The sequence below is a fragment of the Natrix helvetica genome, assembly GCF_964273705.1.
Source record: "Natrix helvetica genome assembly, chromosome: 2".
NCBI classification, from domain to species: Eukaryota; Metazoa; Chordata; class Lepidosauria; order Squamata; family Natricidae; genus Natrix; species Natrix helvetica.
The window spans coordinates 18,172,703-18,188,983 of record NC_138552.1 but is presented as its reverse complement, the minus strand read 5'-3'; the positions used below and the strand labels follow the sequence as shown (position 1 = coordinate 18,188,983).

The following is a 16,281-nucleotide window of genomic DNA, read 5'->3' as shown; positions in this document are numbered from 1 at the left end:
AGCTCTTTTGATGAGTTTAGACTTCAGCGTATTATATAAACTCAGACAATTGTTAACATACCGGTAGTAACTAAGTTAAGAATGGTATGCATACACAGCTCCAAAATTATTAGCACTTTACCCTAATAATTAAGTGCATTTGATAAATAAGTATGTGAAGCCATAGTACTATAGTTAGTATAAACTTTGTTTCAACCTTAATAAGCACATACCATTCCAGAAAGAGGAATACATGACTAAAGCAAAATTTGAAGAAACTGAAGACAGTTGATTGCCAATGTGGATGCATATGTCCTTATGAGCATATGTGCTTTTGCTTATCTGAATATTCCGGTTGCTGTGGACTGTTGCATCCACTTAGTTTTTCACTGTCAGTAGTTACTCTCTGTGCAGTGTTCATTATCAAGACAAGCTTTGAACTTTTGGATTTCCATAAGGTGGAGCTCAAGATAGATGCAAACAGGGCAGAAATTTCACTCATTTGATTACAGGATTGCAAGGCGAGCATCTAAAAAATATTTCCTGTTTACATTCTGATGGGAGAGAGGCTTTCTTATCTTGCTGAATATTCATTAACCAAGAATGTTCTGTGCAATGAAGAATGTCAATGTAATGTTTTTCTGGCATCCCTGTCAATTTTTTTAGGGTTATCAGTCTCTTTTGCTGAACATTTCTGCTTGTTGCTCGATTTAAACATCGGAAAAATCTCAACTATTGTAGCCTAGTTGATTTCTAGCCTACTGCTAAAAATGTTGGGTTTCTATCAGTGGTGGGTTTCAAATTTTTTTTAGAACCTCTTCTGTAGGTGTGGCCTGCTTTGTGGGAGTGGCTTGCCAGCCATGTGACTGGTTGGGCGTGGCCAACTTGTAAAATGTGGTGAAACTCACTTAACAACACAACGCTCTTGCTTAGCAACCAAAATGTTGGCTCAGAAACTCTGGCATTTGAAGCACGCAAGTCTTAAAGCTGTCAAGTTACAAGACCCTTGCACCTCTAATCCTTTAGGAAAAAAACCCCAGGGGTGTTAAAACTTGACAGCTTTTAAGACTTGTGGACTTCAACTCCCAGAATTCCTCCTCTCGCTCTTCATCTTGATGATGTGCGGATGGGTGGGGGGAGGGAGCTGGAACTGGTTTTAAACGGCACTGTAGATTTGTGGAACTTTTTCTATAGAAGAGGTTAGAACTGGCAGGAACCCACCCCTGGTTTCTATTTGACCAGCTGTGGCTGGATATAAAATGACACTTGATAGATCCAGAAATAAGGAACTGTTCTTTCCCTTTGAAAGTTTGAAATTGATGTTTTGGGAAGCCATGTGAAGGGTATCAACCAGACATGTGCAACCTGTGGCCCACATCATCAGATTAACAGATTAACAGAGTTGGAAGGGACCTTGTAGGTCAGGAATGTCGAAATTTTGTTGTCACGGCGATGTAACATGACATATTGGGACTTTTTCACTTTTCACTTAAACCAGGTGTGGGGGTGGCATGGTTATAGGTCATCTAGTCCAACCCGCTACTCAATCAGGAGACCCACACCATTTCTGACAGATGGCAGTCCAATCTCTTCTTGAAAGCCTCCCGTGTTGAAGCTCCCACATCTTCCGAAGGCAATTTCTGTTCCATTGGTTGATTGTTCTCACTGTCAGAAAATTTCTCCTTATTTCTAAGTTGAATCCCTCCTTGATCAGTTTCCATCCATTATTCCTTGTCTGACCTTCAGGTCCCTTGGAAAATAGCTTGACCCCCTACTCTCTGTGGCAGCCCCTCAAATATTGGAATACTGCTATCATGCTATCATGCCTCCCTTGGTACTTCTGGCGAAGGTTGTAGAGAGTGTGGTGGCACAACAGTTCCCATGCCACTTGGAGGAAATTGATTATCTGGACCCGCGCCAGTCCGGTTTCCAGCCAGGCCACAGCACGGAGACAGCTTTGGTCGCATTGGTGGATGATCTCTGGAGGGCCAGAGATGGGGGTTGTTCCTCCAACTTGGTCCTACTAGACCTCTCGGCGGCTTTTGATACCATCGACCATGGTATCCTATTGCGTCGACTGGAGGGACTGGGGGTGAGGGGCACTGTTCTGCGGTGGTTCTCCTCCTACCTCTCTGGCCGAGCGCAATTTGTGTTGGCAGGGGGGCAGAGGTCGACCTTGAGGCCGCTCACTTGTGGGGTGCCGCAGGGGTCGGTCCTCTCACCTCTCCTGTTCAACACATACATGAAGCCGCTGGGCGAGATCATTCGTGGGTTCGGGGTAGATTACCATCTGTACGTGGATGACACCCAGCTGTACATCTCTACCCCGAACCACCCCAACGACGCCGTCGAAGTGATGTCCCGGTGTCTGGAAGCCGTACGGATCTGGATGGGAAGTAACAGACTCAAGCTCAACCCGTCCAAGACGGAGTGGCTGTGGTTACCGGCACCCCGGTTCAACCAGTTGATCCCATCACTGGCCATTGGGGGCGAACATCTGGCCCCCATGGATCGGGTGCGCAATTTGGGTGTCCTCCTAGATGCCTGGCTGTCAGTGGACGACCATTTGACAGCCGTGGCAAGGGGGGTGTTTCACCAGGTTCGCCTGGTGCACCAACTGCATCCCCTATTGGACTGGGCCGCCCTTCGCACAGTCACCCATGTGCTTGTGACGTCCTGGCTGGACTACTGTAACGCTCTCTACATGGGGCTCCCCTTGAGATGCACCCGAAGGCTGCAGTTGGTCCAGAATGCGGCCGCGTGGGCAGTTTTGGGAGCCGCTAGGTACTCCCATGTAACACCTCTCCTGCGCGGGTTGCACTGGCTACCTGTGGCTTTTCGGGTCCGTTTCAAGGTGTTGATTACCATCTTTAAAGCGCTCCATGGCACAGGACCTAGGTATTTGCGGGATTGCATCCTGCCCCATACATCCTTTCGGCCGATTCGCTCACACAGAGAGGGACTTCTCTGGGTGCCGTCCACTAGGCTGTGCCAGCGGGCGACGCCCAGGGGAAGGGCCTTCTCTTTGATGGGCCCGACCCTCTGGAATGACCTCCCCCCTGATATCAGAACAACTACAAATCTCCGCTCCTTCCGTAAGAAGCTAAAAACCCACCTGTTCAATTTAGCCCGCCTGGCCTATTTCCAGCTTCCCACCCCAAGCCTGTATTTTTAAATTCGATGGGTTGATTTTAGGTCGTGTTTTACTTTTTTAACAATTTGTACAGGGCTCTAGGTTTAATTTGGTTTTAAGGGTATTTATTATGTATATGGTTGTTAATGTGGTTCCTGTACACCGCCCCGAGTCCCTTCGGGGAGAGGGGGCAGTCTATAAATCGAATAAACTTGAAACTTGAACTAGACTAGCCATGCCGAGTTCCTGTAACCGTTTTTAATGTTTTAGTCTCCAGTCCCCTAATCATCCTGGTTGCTCTTCTCTGCATTTTTTCTAGAGTCTCAACACCTTTTTTAATAGTGTGGTGACCAAAACTGGATGCAGTATTCTATGTGTGGTCTTACTAAGGCTTTATAAAGTGGTATTAATAGCTCACTTGATCTTGATTGTATCCCTCTGTTAATGCAATTTAGGAATGCATTGGCTTTTTTGGCTGCCACCACAAAATGCTAGCATATGTAACTGGTTTCCACTAAGACTCAAGATCAGTTTAGACTCCTTGAATTGCCATAAGAGATTCAAGTCCTCCCCTTCTTGAATTCTGTTGACTCTTATCTAAAGGTTTTATTGCAATTTTCCTTTTCTCCATCATACATACCGTACTTTATGGACAGAGTGTTGACCGGGTTGCATTTTATACATCTCATTTATAATAATAATTTCAGTATATTCTAATTTTCCCACTTCCATCAATATTCATCTCTTTTATATAATCTTTTCTTTTTTCCTATTAATTCATTTAAGCTTACATATCATTGCTAAACACTTTATTTTACAAATTAATCGTTTTTAACCATAGTTTTAGTATACAACTTCAATCATATTATTCTCTACATATTTCTTTATCTTTTCTCATTTAGTTTTTATACATAGTTAAGATCACTATATGTCTTGTATTTCATCTTGTTTTAACAGTTTTTCCATATATTTACCTTAGTTCTTCTTCTCAAAAAATATCTCATGAATTCCACTTTCCCAGTCGTTAATATTTTTAAATTCCCAACATTGTTCAAATTATATTCAAAATTAGTAATATTATCAAATTATCTACTTTCATATTCCCATCTATTGATCTAACTCTTTATGCATCTATACTAGTATTTACCCTATAATTATACCTCTCTTCTACTTACATTTTCCTTCTTATCCATCATCTCTTACTCTTTTAAGGATCCCATTTTTTAGTGTTTTCTTGATTTGCCTTTTATCCTGTTCTCTTGAAGTCTTACTGCTCTTCTCTTTATTTTTATATGTATTGCATGTTGACCAGAATATTGTGTGTAGATTGGAATCAATCTTCTATGCTGCAACTTTACAAGTGATCTCTTTTCTCTGTGCCTGATATTGGTCAGCTGATAATGTAGCCCTACGAGTTCTTAAAAATATAAAAAATAAAAGAAGCTTGTTTTTTATACACATTAACTATATGACTTATTTTATATGTGGCCCAAGTTAATTCCTCTTCCCTCAAAAGATGGACACCCATGGTATAAACCACAAAGTTTCAGGTTTAAACTCTTCAGTAATGAAATCCTTTCATTCCTGGATTCTTACACTAAATATGGTGGCTATGTTAGATCAGGGTCCCCAGCCCCTCAGACTTCAGACCGGTACTGGTCAATAGCCTGTTAGGAAACACACCACAAAACTGGAGATGAGTGGCGGGTAAGTGGAACTACACATGTGATCTAGATTGCATGTTCCTCCTACTTCGACTGTGGAAGAATTGTCTTCCATGAAACTGGTCCCTGGTGCCAAAAAGATTAGGGACTGCTGTATCAGATGCTTTTGCATCTGGGAGCATCTGCCCCAAATGCAAGCACAACTTTCATAAGGTGCAATATAACTTTCTCAGAAAAGTACCTTCGTCTCTGATTGACTTTACCCACCCAGATTGCTCAGCTTTTAATATCGGTAGCACTTAGACTTATATGCCGCTTCACAGTGCTTTTACAGCCCTCTCTAAGAGGCTTACAGAGTCAGCATACTGGCTCCTCATTCTACCCACCTCGGAAGAATGGAAGGCTGAGTCAACCTTGAGCTGGTCAGGATCGAACTGCTGGTAGTGAGCAATGGGTTAGCCTGCCGTACTGCATTCGAACCAATTTGCACCATGGCTCTTTTTCTTTTTTCTGTAATTGATTCTTAGCTGAACAATAAGGTCTGCTTCAGAATTAGGGATTCCTGCATTTTTGAATAATCTTCAGCTCTAAATTTTAGGTTATTCCTTGGGTTAGCTCCTACATTGTCTTTCAAACCTAATATGCTCTTTAATCCTAAATCTATCTACTAGCTTATCTCAATAGTTTCTGATTCTTGGTTCTTGGCTCAGTTCAGATTACAGTCTGTCGTGGATTTCATGTATCATAATTACATTTCTTGTCTCTATAGCTGTGGGGAATCTGGTTCAGTGGTGGGACTCAATTTTTTTTACTACTGGTTCTGTGGGTGTGGCTTGGTGGGCGTGGCATGGCTTGGTGGGCGTGGCAGGGGAAGGTTACTGCAAAATCCCCATTCCCTCCCAATCAGCCGGGACTCGGGAGGCAGAGAATAGATGGGGGCGGGGCCAGTCAGAGGTGGTATTTACCAGTTCTCCAAACTACTCAAAATTTCTGCTACTGGTTCTCCTGGTTAGAACCTGCTGAATATCACCTCTGATCTGGTTCCTACCATTTCTCCTTATCTGTCACATTCTTTGAAACTGATGCAAATATTTATGAATTTATGGATGGGCCACCAAAATGAGAGAAGATTCAGCCATGTGACATCTATGCTAAATTACCAATTCGGTTTCAGGAATAAATGAAACAGCTGGTTACTGTTAATCCTTATTTAGTGATTTTCATTTCTAGACTGTTTGCAGCTATAAGTGCTGAAAAAGTAACCTTATAACCAATCCTTGCATGCTATGTTGTCTATGTTTGCCTCTGCAAATACATTGGTTTTAGACTCAGCTTTTCCCACAAATCTATGCATTTATCTGGGTCTCTGGAAGCTGTGATCATCTATGTAATGATGGACTCAGTTTGAGAAATTACTAAAATAAACTTGTGATGAATTAATGTTATACCCCTAATACAAAATATTGCCTGGCTGGCAGCCCGTAAAGGATCTTGGCCAATCTTGGAAACCGAGCCGGGGTTGATCCTGATAAATATTTACCTAGAAGATCTCCAAGAAATACTGTGATTGTATTTGAGATACATACCACAAAGAAAGCAGTGATTAATCCCTTCACACTTTTGCCAAGAAAATTTTATGAACCTCATGAAGTTACTGAGCTTGACTCAAAATAATTTTCTTATACCGTTAGCTGATAACCCGGGTATTTATTTATCTTAATCCCACATTAGACAAGAAAAGCCCTGATTTCAGCTGACAACTACATTAGTTACAAATGGTTTCCCTGTGCCCCCAGAAGCGTCAAGAAAAGTGATGCCACCTTTATTTCTAATGTTGGATTTTTGCCCTTACCAGAGGGAGCCCCCTTGTGGAGTATTGTGAAGCTGTTGCCATGGCAACTCAACTGCGCTGTACAGTAGAAGCCATTTTACGGCAGTACGGTAAAAGCCACTGTAAGACACAACAGGCTGTATCTTAACAGAACATCTCTCCCTAGGGCTGTTAGTGGTGTCTTATGTCACACACACACACACACACACACACACACACACAGAGCCATTTTTATATATATAGGAGATTGGGAAAGAGTGCAAATACCTCCTGGATTGGCTATTTGTAGTTTTGTGTTTCTCAACCTTGGCTACTTGAAGATGTGTGGACTTGAACTCCCAGAATTCCATAGCCAGCAGGCTGTGGAATTCTGGGAATTGAAGTCCACACAATTTCCAAGTAGGCAAGGTTGAGAAACGATGCTGTGTTGAATGCATTTTCTTTTCACGGGCAAAAAAATGTTTCTACTTGAAGTTACATGGTCATGGAGAATAGAGGTGAATATTACTTTTTCCTCTCAGCATGGTATCAATTCAGTGCAATTGTTTTCTCTCCTTGGAGAGTAAGGGAGTAAGTAAGGGAGTAACGTCTGCTCTGAATGAGGCTATCAGCAAAAAGCATGGTAGGGAAATCAACATTGGAAGTTTTCAAGAAGAGATTGGACAACCATTTGTCTGAAATGGTATAGCTTCCTGCCTAGGTAGGGGGTTGGATTAGAAGACCTCCAAGGTCCCTTCCAACTCTGTTATTCTATTCTGTTCTATACTTCATTGCTTAACAACACACACAAACAACTTGCAAGTGAATCTATGAAGCTGTCTCAATGCTCCCGTGATTTTCCCATGTGGCTCTGCTAGTCCTTATGGTCATTACTTTAACCATCCCGAGAGATGTGGCAATTTCAGCTATTTCAAACATAAACCGACTTAGTTTTTTATGAAGAGTAGTGATTGTTCCTGTCGGCTGCAGATTCTGATGTCCACTGTACTTTGAACTGAATACCTAAATCTACATAGAATTAGGATGGATATTCCCGAAACAAAGTATTGTATTGCTGCGTTGATTATTGCATTATTTTGATCTTATCTTGCTGATCTCATTCTTTAGATGTTGTGATACTGTGAATTAGTGATATTACTGTCTGTGGAGATTCTCAGTCGTCCAGGTCAAAGTTGTCCCAAAGGTGCTGTTTCAAAGGGCAATTGTTTGGAATGTTTTTTCCTTGAGGAAGAAAAAGAAGGCGTTTTGGTTCTCATCCAAAAAGATGATGATGATGATGATGATGATGATGATGATGATGATAATAATAATAATAATAATAATAATAATAATAATAATAATAATAATAATAATAATAATAATAATTCTCCTTCTTCTTCCTCCTCCTCTTCCTCCTCCTCCTCTTCTTCTTTTACTTCTTCCTCCTCCTCCTCTTCCTCCTCTTTCTTCTTTCTCTTCTCCTCCTCCACTTTCTCCTCCTCCTCCTCCACTTTCTTCTTCTTCTTCTTCTTCTTCTTCTTCTTCTTCTTCTTCTTCTTCTTCTTCTTCTTCTTCTTCTTCTTCTTCTTCTTCTTCTCCTCCTCCTCCTCCTCCTCCTCCTCCTCCTCCTCCTCCTCCTCCTCCTCCTCCTCTTCCTTCTCCTCCTCCTCTTTTTATTCTCCCCTCTCCCCCTCCCCTTTACCCTCCCTCTCCTCCTTCCCCTCCCCCTCCCTCTTGGAAAAAACAGTCCAGTTGCCTTTTGAAAAAGCACTAATTTATATTCTGATCCAGATAGTCCTTGTTTAACCTTAATTGGAGCCAGTAACTCTGTCACTAAACAAAGCAGTCATTAAGTGAAACACCACATAACCGCATCAATTCACAATAGCAGTTCCAGCATCCCTAGTTGTAGTTCTTAAGTGAATCACCTGCAACTATTAAGTGAAACATCACTTGGCTGAGACTTGCAATCTCCTGCTGGCTTCCCCATTGACCTTTGCTGGTTGGATTATGTTCCTGAAAGATGCTGTGACCTTCATCGAATCGTGATCACCTCAGTATGACGATACTGCAATGATCACAAGTGACAGGACTGGTTCTCAATCACGTTTGTTCAGGCCTGTAGTAACTTCAAATAGTCACTACATGAATGGGCATGAAGGAAGGACCACCTGTATTTATTTTGGGCTTTCTGGTGATACCATCTATTTTAGTGATAGATTGGCTCGGCCAATGCTATTTTTAAAATTGATTATACGCTATCAAGTTGGTGTTGATAGTTAGCAACCATTGATAGATTTTCTCTGGGAAGATCAGTCCCCCGCCTGGTCCCTTAGGACTTCCAACAGTGCATCCATCATGACTGTAACTGAGTCCATTCACCTTGTTGTAGCTTATCTTCTTCCTCTCTTTCCTTCCATTCTAGTGTAACAAAAATGGAAAACTCACTTAGCATTACAAAAACAACCCAAAGCCATTACGGCTCTCTCGTTTGGATTCTCGTAGGTCTCCTGGTATAACGGCAAGAAATTACACAAGTGTTTGCTTCGATTTTAAGTCGGCCATATTTAGCCGATCATCTTGGGTAAAGGTGTTTAATCTTAATTACAGTATATTAAAAGAAGCCAACACCAGCTGGATTGTTTCAATTAACTGTAGTTAAGATAAATCTCAGTTTACAAATGGGAGATTTAACATGCTGAGGTGAGGTTGGTGCAAAAGTGGAATTAGTTTCAGATTTCCTCAGGGCTGCCTCAGAAAGATGGAAGCATTCACTTCTAGCCTTGTTCTTATGATGTTACGAAGTGCCAACAAAAGTGTGTCAAGTCAAGGCTGTGGTTTTCCTAGTTGCGATGTATGGCTGTGAAAGTTGAACCATAAGGAAGGCTGAGTGCCAAAGAATGGAGGCCTTTGAACTATGGTGCTGGAGAAGACTCCTGCGAGTCCGTTGGACTGCAAGGGCGATCAAACCGGTCAGTCCTAGAGGAGATCAACCTTGACTGCTCTTTAGAAGGCTGGATCCTGAAGATGAAACTCAAAGACTTTGGCCACCTAATGAGAAGGAAGGACTCACTGGAGAAGATCCCAATGCTGGAAAAGATTGAGGGCAAAAGAAGAAAGGGACGACAGAGAATGAGGTGGCTGGATGGAGTCTCCGAAGCAGTAGGAGTCAGCTTAAATGGACTCCAGAGGATGGTAATGGACAGGAGGCCATGGGGTTGCGATGGGCTGGACACGACTTTGCAACTAACAACAATAAGACAGTTATGCCTCTAGGGATATCTGTGGCATTTGCCTTAATTTCAACAGCTCACTTTTGAACTTTTAGCAGGAACAATTTCATCTCCTTCTGGTACAGGTAGTCCTCGAGTAACTACAGTTCATTTAGGGACCATACGAAGTTACAACGGTACTGAAAAAGGTGACTAATGACTCGGAGGGTTGGTTTAAGCCCTCCGGAGGCTTCAGGGAAGCCTCCTGAATGTCCTTGAAGCCCCCGGAGGGCTTAAACCGACCCTCCAAGCAAACCGGAAGTGACTTCTGGTTTACTCATAGGGTGGGTTTTTGCCCTTCAGAGGCTTCAGGGAAGCCTCCTGAAGGTCCCTGAAGCCTCCGGAGGGCCTCCGGGGGGTTGGGGAAGCTGTTTTCAACCTCCCCAGGCTCCAGAGGCTTTATAGGAGCCTGGGGAGGGTGAAAAAAGCATGGAAAAATGGGGGAGGGTCGTGCCTCTCTTGCGTGCATGCGCACTGGGGGGGTCACGTGTTGCATTATGGGTGTGGCATGCCCGCACACGACTCCCCTGCGTTCCCCCCCTTATGGCACATGAGCCAAAAAAGGTTTGCCATCGCTGACCTAGGATGTTGTAATGTATCTACATACCTTGTTTGCCCCAAAATAGGACAGGGACTTATTTTCTTTTGACCCCTGAAATAAGCGCTTGGCCGTGTTATTATTCTTGAGGTACAGGAGGCAGTGAGCGTGGTCACCTCATGGCTGCTGATGTGTTTCAATATTTTGGGGGAGGTCTTATTTTCAGGGAAACAGGGTAGTATACCTGTGAATCCAGGCAGCATAGCCTTTTGTAACTGACTATATTTATCAATTGGACTTTTTATCAACGAGTAAATTTTCTATATAGCATCCAAGATTTTCTGCATAGGGCATCCTATGTGCCAATAACCAGTGACCACCATAGCTGGCTTCTGCCATAACCTTTCAGTGTTTATTTTCAGCTCTTGATATCTTGTGGCCTTTTTTCAACTCTAGAACTAAACTACAAGAACTTGAGACTGGAAATATATTTTAATTTACTTGCTGCCAGACCATCCTAAGGAAGCTGCATACTGATCTTGCTGCAAGTGATTAGGAATCCATGATTCATAAATTACATTGAGCTCTTAAAGTGTTTGCTGCTTTGCCAGAAGGTTGAAAAGTGGTTTTGGCTTCCCCTTTGATTTGGAATTCATCCCAAGAGTTCCTCCAGGACATCTGGAGACAGACCTGGGGAGTTTAGATCCTTGGATCTTTTGCATCAGTTCCAAAATCAAGGACCTCAATCTCTTGCCTTCGGGACGAACGGGTCTTCTAGAACATTTATTCTGAAATAAATGTTTATTCTGGAGAAAACTTGTAAAATTTAGCCTGTTAGCTTTTTATCTGGAGGTGTGGTTTGTTTTGCTTCCATGATATGGAACAGGACCTGACAATATGCAATCGGTCAAATAATTTCAGGTACATCTTTACTTTCCCCACCTCATTGGGCATTAATATCTCCTTACCTTGTGTCTAGACTAAATTGTCTACAGGTGTTTATTTTTCTGTTCCTTCCCCTGTACTTCTCAACTCTGTTTGCATTTCTGAAAAATGTCAGGCTGCGCTCGTGCCAAATAATAGTTGGAAACAAATGTCTTCTCTTGTAGCCCAGCCAAAGCAATAGATAATTCTCTTAAGGGCTCCATTTAGCTGGGAGCATTTTGAAATGAAAATACACGGAGTGGATTTGGGTGGGGCCCACTTGTGCCCAAGGAGGTGCAGCAGAAGGTGGAGAATAGAGAGGCGGACTCAAACGTGGGACACGTTTGAAGCACGGTCCATCAGCAGGAAGTCTAAGGTAGGGCTGTGAGCTATTTTGCGATCTCTACAGAGAAAGCCATCGTGGGAAACGGCAGGTGGAACGGTAAGAAAAAGCCAAGACAAATTCATTTCCTTCTGAACCGGTTGGATTTCACACTACAGAAATTGCCAGAATAGAGTTTTGCAGGTACGGGAAGGCGGCTTTTAAGCGCACCGTGCTAAGGTTCAGGTGTGTTACAACTTGCAAAAAGGTTCCTGTGATTTTGTACAAAACATGTGCTCAGACAGTTCCTTCTTAGAGTTTAATTTATGGACAGCTTGAAAAACTGTGCATTAGGAAGAGATTTCGTTTCTACCAAAGTTAGATTGTAGTTGGCTTGTTTCTGCTGAAGCAGGAGAGACTGGGCAGGGTGGAATTCCCTCGATATCTTGTGTCCTCTCCTTATTTTAAAAGTGTTTTTTTCCTTCGTGGTTGTTGCATATGAAAAATGTACTTTTTACTTTTGTAGTGCAGAACAAAAGGGCAATACAGTACACTGGGAAACCTATAATTTTAGAGAGAGAAAATATATATTTTCCCCTCCAATAAGTTGCTTTCCAGATATATTGCAATTCCAAAACACCTAGGGGGAGGCAGATAGAGAACACTTGAAATAATAGTTTTTATTTGTACTATGGACTGGATACGGAGGGAAATTCCAACCACCCTGTGCATTTCTGTAATTCGGAGGACACTGGCTCATTATTTGGTGGGATAAAAATACTTTGGGGTGGCCTGGGTTATAAATCAGAGGATGTGTGATTCATCCACTCTTAAGAGCTTACTGTGGAAAATGGTGAGGCTGTGTAATTTAATTTGAAGTTGGGCAACGCGTGCACAATTGACTCACCTTCACTGCTCAACAGAACTGCCTGCTAATGCTGAGCAGCAATCAAGTGATTGTGAAAATAAGACCTGCACAAAGATGGTTGGTTTCACCTTTGTAGTTTTTTAGTTTTGGGGGGTGTTTAGCACTACAGGTAGTCCTTGACTTACAACAGTTCATTTAGTGACTGTTCAAAGTTACAAGGGCTCTGGAAAAAGCGACAGGACCGTTTTTCACACTTACGACCATTGCAGCATCCCTGGGGTCGTGTGATCAAAATTCCGATGTTCGGCAACTGACTCATATTTACGATGGTTGCAGTGTCCTGTGATCCCCTTTTGCGACCTTCCGACAAGCAAAGTCAATGGAGAAACCAGATTCACTTAACAACCAGGTCACTAACTTAACAATGGCAGTGATTCACTTGAGAAAGGTCTTTAATTCACTTAGCAACATACATTTTGGGCTGAAGTTTAGTCGTAAGTGGAGGACTACCTGTACATTGTTGTGTTGATAAGAACATATTCAGTTAAAGCTGTTGAAAGTGTGCGCGTATTGCTCTATTTCTCTGACACATATAATTATACATAAAAAAAATCACTATATAGCAATAGCACTTAGACTTATATACCGCTTTACAATTCTTTACTGCCCTAAGTGGTTAACAGAGTTTTTCAGACTATCGCCCCCAACAGTCTGGCTCCTCATTTTACCCACCTCGGAAGGATGGAAGGCTGAGTCAACCTTGAGCCTGGTGGGATTCTAACTGCCAAATGGCAGGCAGCCGGCAGGCAGCAGAAGTAGCCTGCAGTACTGCACTCTCACCACTGCACCGCCGAGTATAATAAATCTACTGGTGTATTATGTGCTGGATTTTTCAAGGGTGTTTTCATTTTGCGAAGTTGCTGTCAGGAGCGTGTTCACAGGAATAATGTTGCATGCTGTGTTACTCGTGTAACCTTTTCTCCTTCCCACATTAAATCGTGGGCCGCACAGCGGGGTAACGCATGAGACACAGATATGGATTGTAGGCTTCGTTCAGTGCCGTAGTCAAATCCGTGGAAGGCAACACACATGGGCACATGTGCACAAAGCCTTCTGTAGCTTGCAAATAAGGAGCGGTTTTGGCAAAGCCATTCTGATTTTGGATATAGCCGTCATGACTCTCCGAGATACACATTCTATGGCAGTGGTCTCCAAACTTGGCAACTTTAAGACTTGTGGACTTCAATTCCCAGAATTCTCCAGGCAGCTATGCTGGCTGGAGAATTCTGGGAATTGAAGTCCACAAGTCTTAAAGTTGCAAAGTTTGAAGACCTCTGTTCTACGGCTTTCTTTTTCTTTTCTTTTTCTTTTTCGAGGTTGCAGAAAAGAAGGAAAAATGCACTTGGGGGGGGGGATTTTTCCTCTCCAGAAGCAGGTTGGCTGTCCTTCAAGTATAAACAAAAAGCTGTGAAAATGTTGACCTCACACTCAGGGAAAGCTGCAAACAACCACTCTTGTCTTTGTTTGGTTGAATTGTTTAATTAACCACTCTGAGTTCCCAAGAACTCCTGGGGTTTTGGTTGTTATTTGACATACTTTTCAAGGTGGAGCCGCCTTTTTAAGGTCCCCAAAATCTTTCCATTTGTGAAACGGATTTTAGCATTCATATGTTCACAAATACCAAAGGCACGGAGTCCTAGCATCCATCTACAAGAATCTAGCTTGTAGAAAAAGACTTACCTTTGAGAATAGTCCTCTCAATAGATTGCATTCACTAGCAAAGCTCATAAAGATTTTTTTTCCAGACTTCATGCTCTCTATTCGTTTGCAGTTGATAAGTGGACCTATTTTCATTTGGCATACATTAGAGGCTGTCCATTAGCACATTAGCAGCTTGTGAAATTCCAGTCTCTTTAATGTTGCATGTTAGCATTTACCCTTACCTAAAGTAGCCAAGATGAATTTTTAGTTTAGTGAGCTAATTGTTGTGTCATAGTCCTAACTAATTCAGTGATACAGATTATTTATCTCCTCTCCCCTCTCTTGCTCTCAAATTTTGGTATGCGTGCTTTCAACAACAATAAAAAAGGATGTTTTGTGCTGCAATGCCTTTGAATAAACTGAATATATATTCCACCATATCATCAGTTTAAGGGGAAAAAAAACATTTTAAATGAAAGCTGTCCAAAGTCATTGTTGAATCGGGCAGGTTCTACATCAAAACAAATCAACCAATCAATCCGATGCCCTTTTGGGGCCAATTTATCCATGAATAAAATGAAAAATTTATCTGTCTGGTTGTCCATCCATCCATCCATTCATCCACCCACCTACCCACCCACCTACCTACCTGCCTATCGGAGGTGGTATTCAGCAGCTTCTGACTAGTTCTGGAGAATCGGCAGCGGAAATTTTGAGTAGTTTGGACAACCGTTAAATACCACCTCTGACTGCCCTCGCCCCGATCTATTCTCTGCCTCCCAAATCTAAGTTGATTGGGAGGAAATGGAGATTTTACAGTATCCTTCCCCTGCCATGCCCACCAAGCCACGCCCCGAGGGGGGGGTGTACTGCCAGCATTACTATCATTTCGGCGCACAAAAAAGGTGCACATTTGCACCTTAAAAGATCTGCGCACGTGCACATTAGAAAAGGGGGAAATTTACATTTTTCCAATGAAGATTGTTCTGCGCATGTGCAGAACAGAAAATCAAGATGGCGCCACCGAGCATAGAACCAGTTCGGTTCGGACGTGTGTCTGGCCGAGTTACTACCTACTCAGCTGAACCGGTCCGAACCGGTAGGAACCCACCTCTGCCACGCAGACAGAACCAGTAGTAAAAAAAATTGAATTCCACCACTGCTTTATATCTATCTATCTATCTATCTATCTATCTATCTATCTATCTATCTATCTATCTATCTATCTATCTATCTATCTATCTATCATCTATCATCTATCTATCTATCTATCTATCTATCTATCTATCTATCTATCTATCTATCTATCTATCATCTATCTCTATCTATCTATCTATCTATCTATCTATCTATCTATCTATCTATCTATCTATCTATCTATCTATCTATCTATCTATCTATCTATCTATCTAATGTATCAGTTTGTGCATGTGCTTTACTGCCTGGGCTTTGCAGCATGTAGTGCTTCAGTTTTTGGTTCACAACTTGTACTTTTAAAAAAGGTGTGTAGGAGGAGGAGCAGAACTATTTCGCACAAAGGAAGACCATCTCTTTTTCCTTGATCATTGATTCTTACTCCCAGAGCTGTTCATGGCAGTTTGTGGCCCTGGCTTTGTCTTTCTTTCCCCATTCAGGCTTCTTTCACCTGTCAATCTAGGATTGTTTAGCAAATGTGATGACATCACTGAGGACAAATAGAGCCATTCAAGGCTGTATTTTCTCGCTATGCACTTTGATCCCTTTTGAGGCAGAAAAAACGGGGGTATTTATTCACCTTTTATTGCTGGCAAATCATGGGTGAAAGTTCCTGCCCTACTTTTTAAGCTCTGTCAAAGCTCGCCTTCCGGCAAGAAAAAGTAACACCGTTAACAACATAGGCAATCGCATTCCAGCGTACTTTAATATTCTCAATCCTAATTCATTCGAAACCTGATTTCGCAAACTACTGTTTACTGGTGTGCCACAGTAAACCCATATGGACACACACCCCTTTATTATCAGTGAATCCAGAAACTGCTTAGTTCTACATTTACGTATATTCAGATTTTATCATTTTGATGATACCCCCGT

General features: G+C 42.3%; 1 protein-coding gene across 5 annotated transcripts in view; it reads left to right on the top strand.

Annotated features, from left to right (window-relative positions):
- The window catches only part of PDZD2 (PDZ domain containing 2), a 361,218-nt gene that overhangs the window by 193,883 nt on the left and 151,054 nt on the right, over positions 1-16,281 (top strand). Inside the window, exon 1 of one of the 5 annotated variants that reach the window (XM_081942594.1) lies at positions 11,682-11,762. The exons of the other annotated variants lie outside the window; for them this stretch is intronic. The gene's annotated coding sequence lies outside the window, so the exon portion shown is untranslated. Of the gene's footprint in view, positions 1-11,681; positions 11,763-16,281 lie in introns of those variants that run through there. 5 annotated transcript variants of the gene reach the window in all.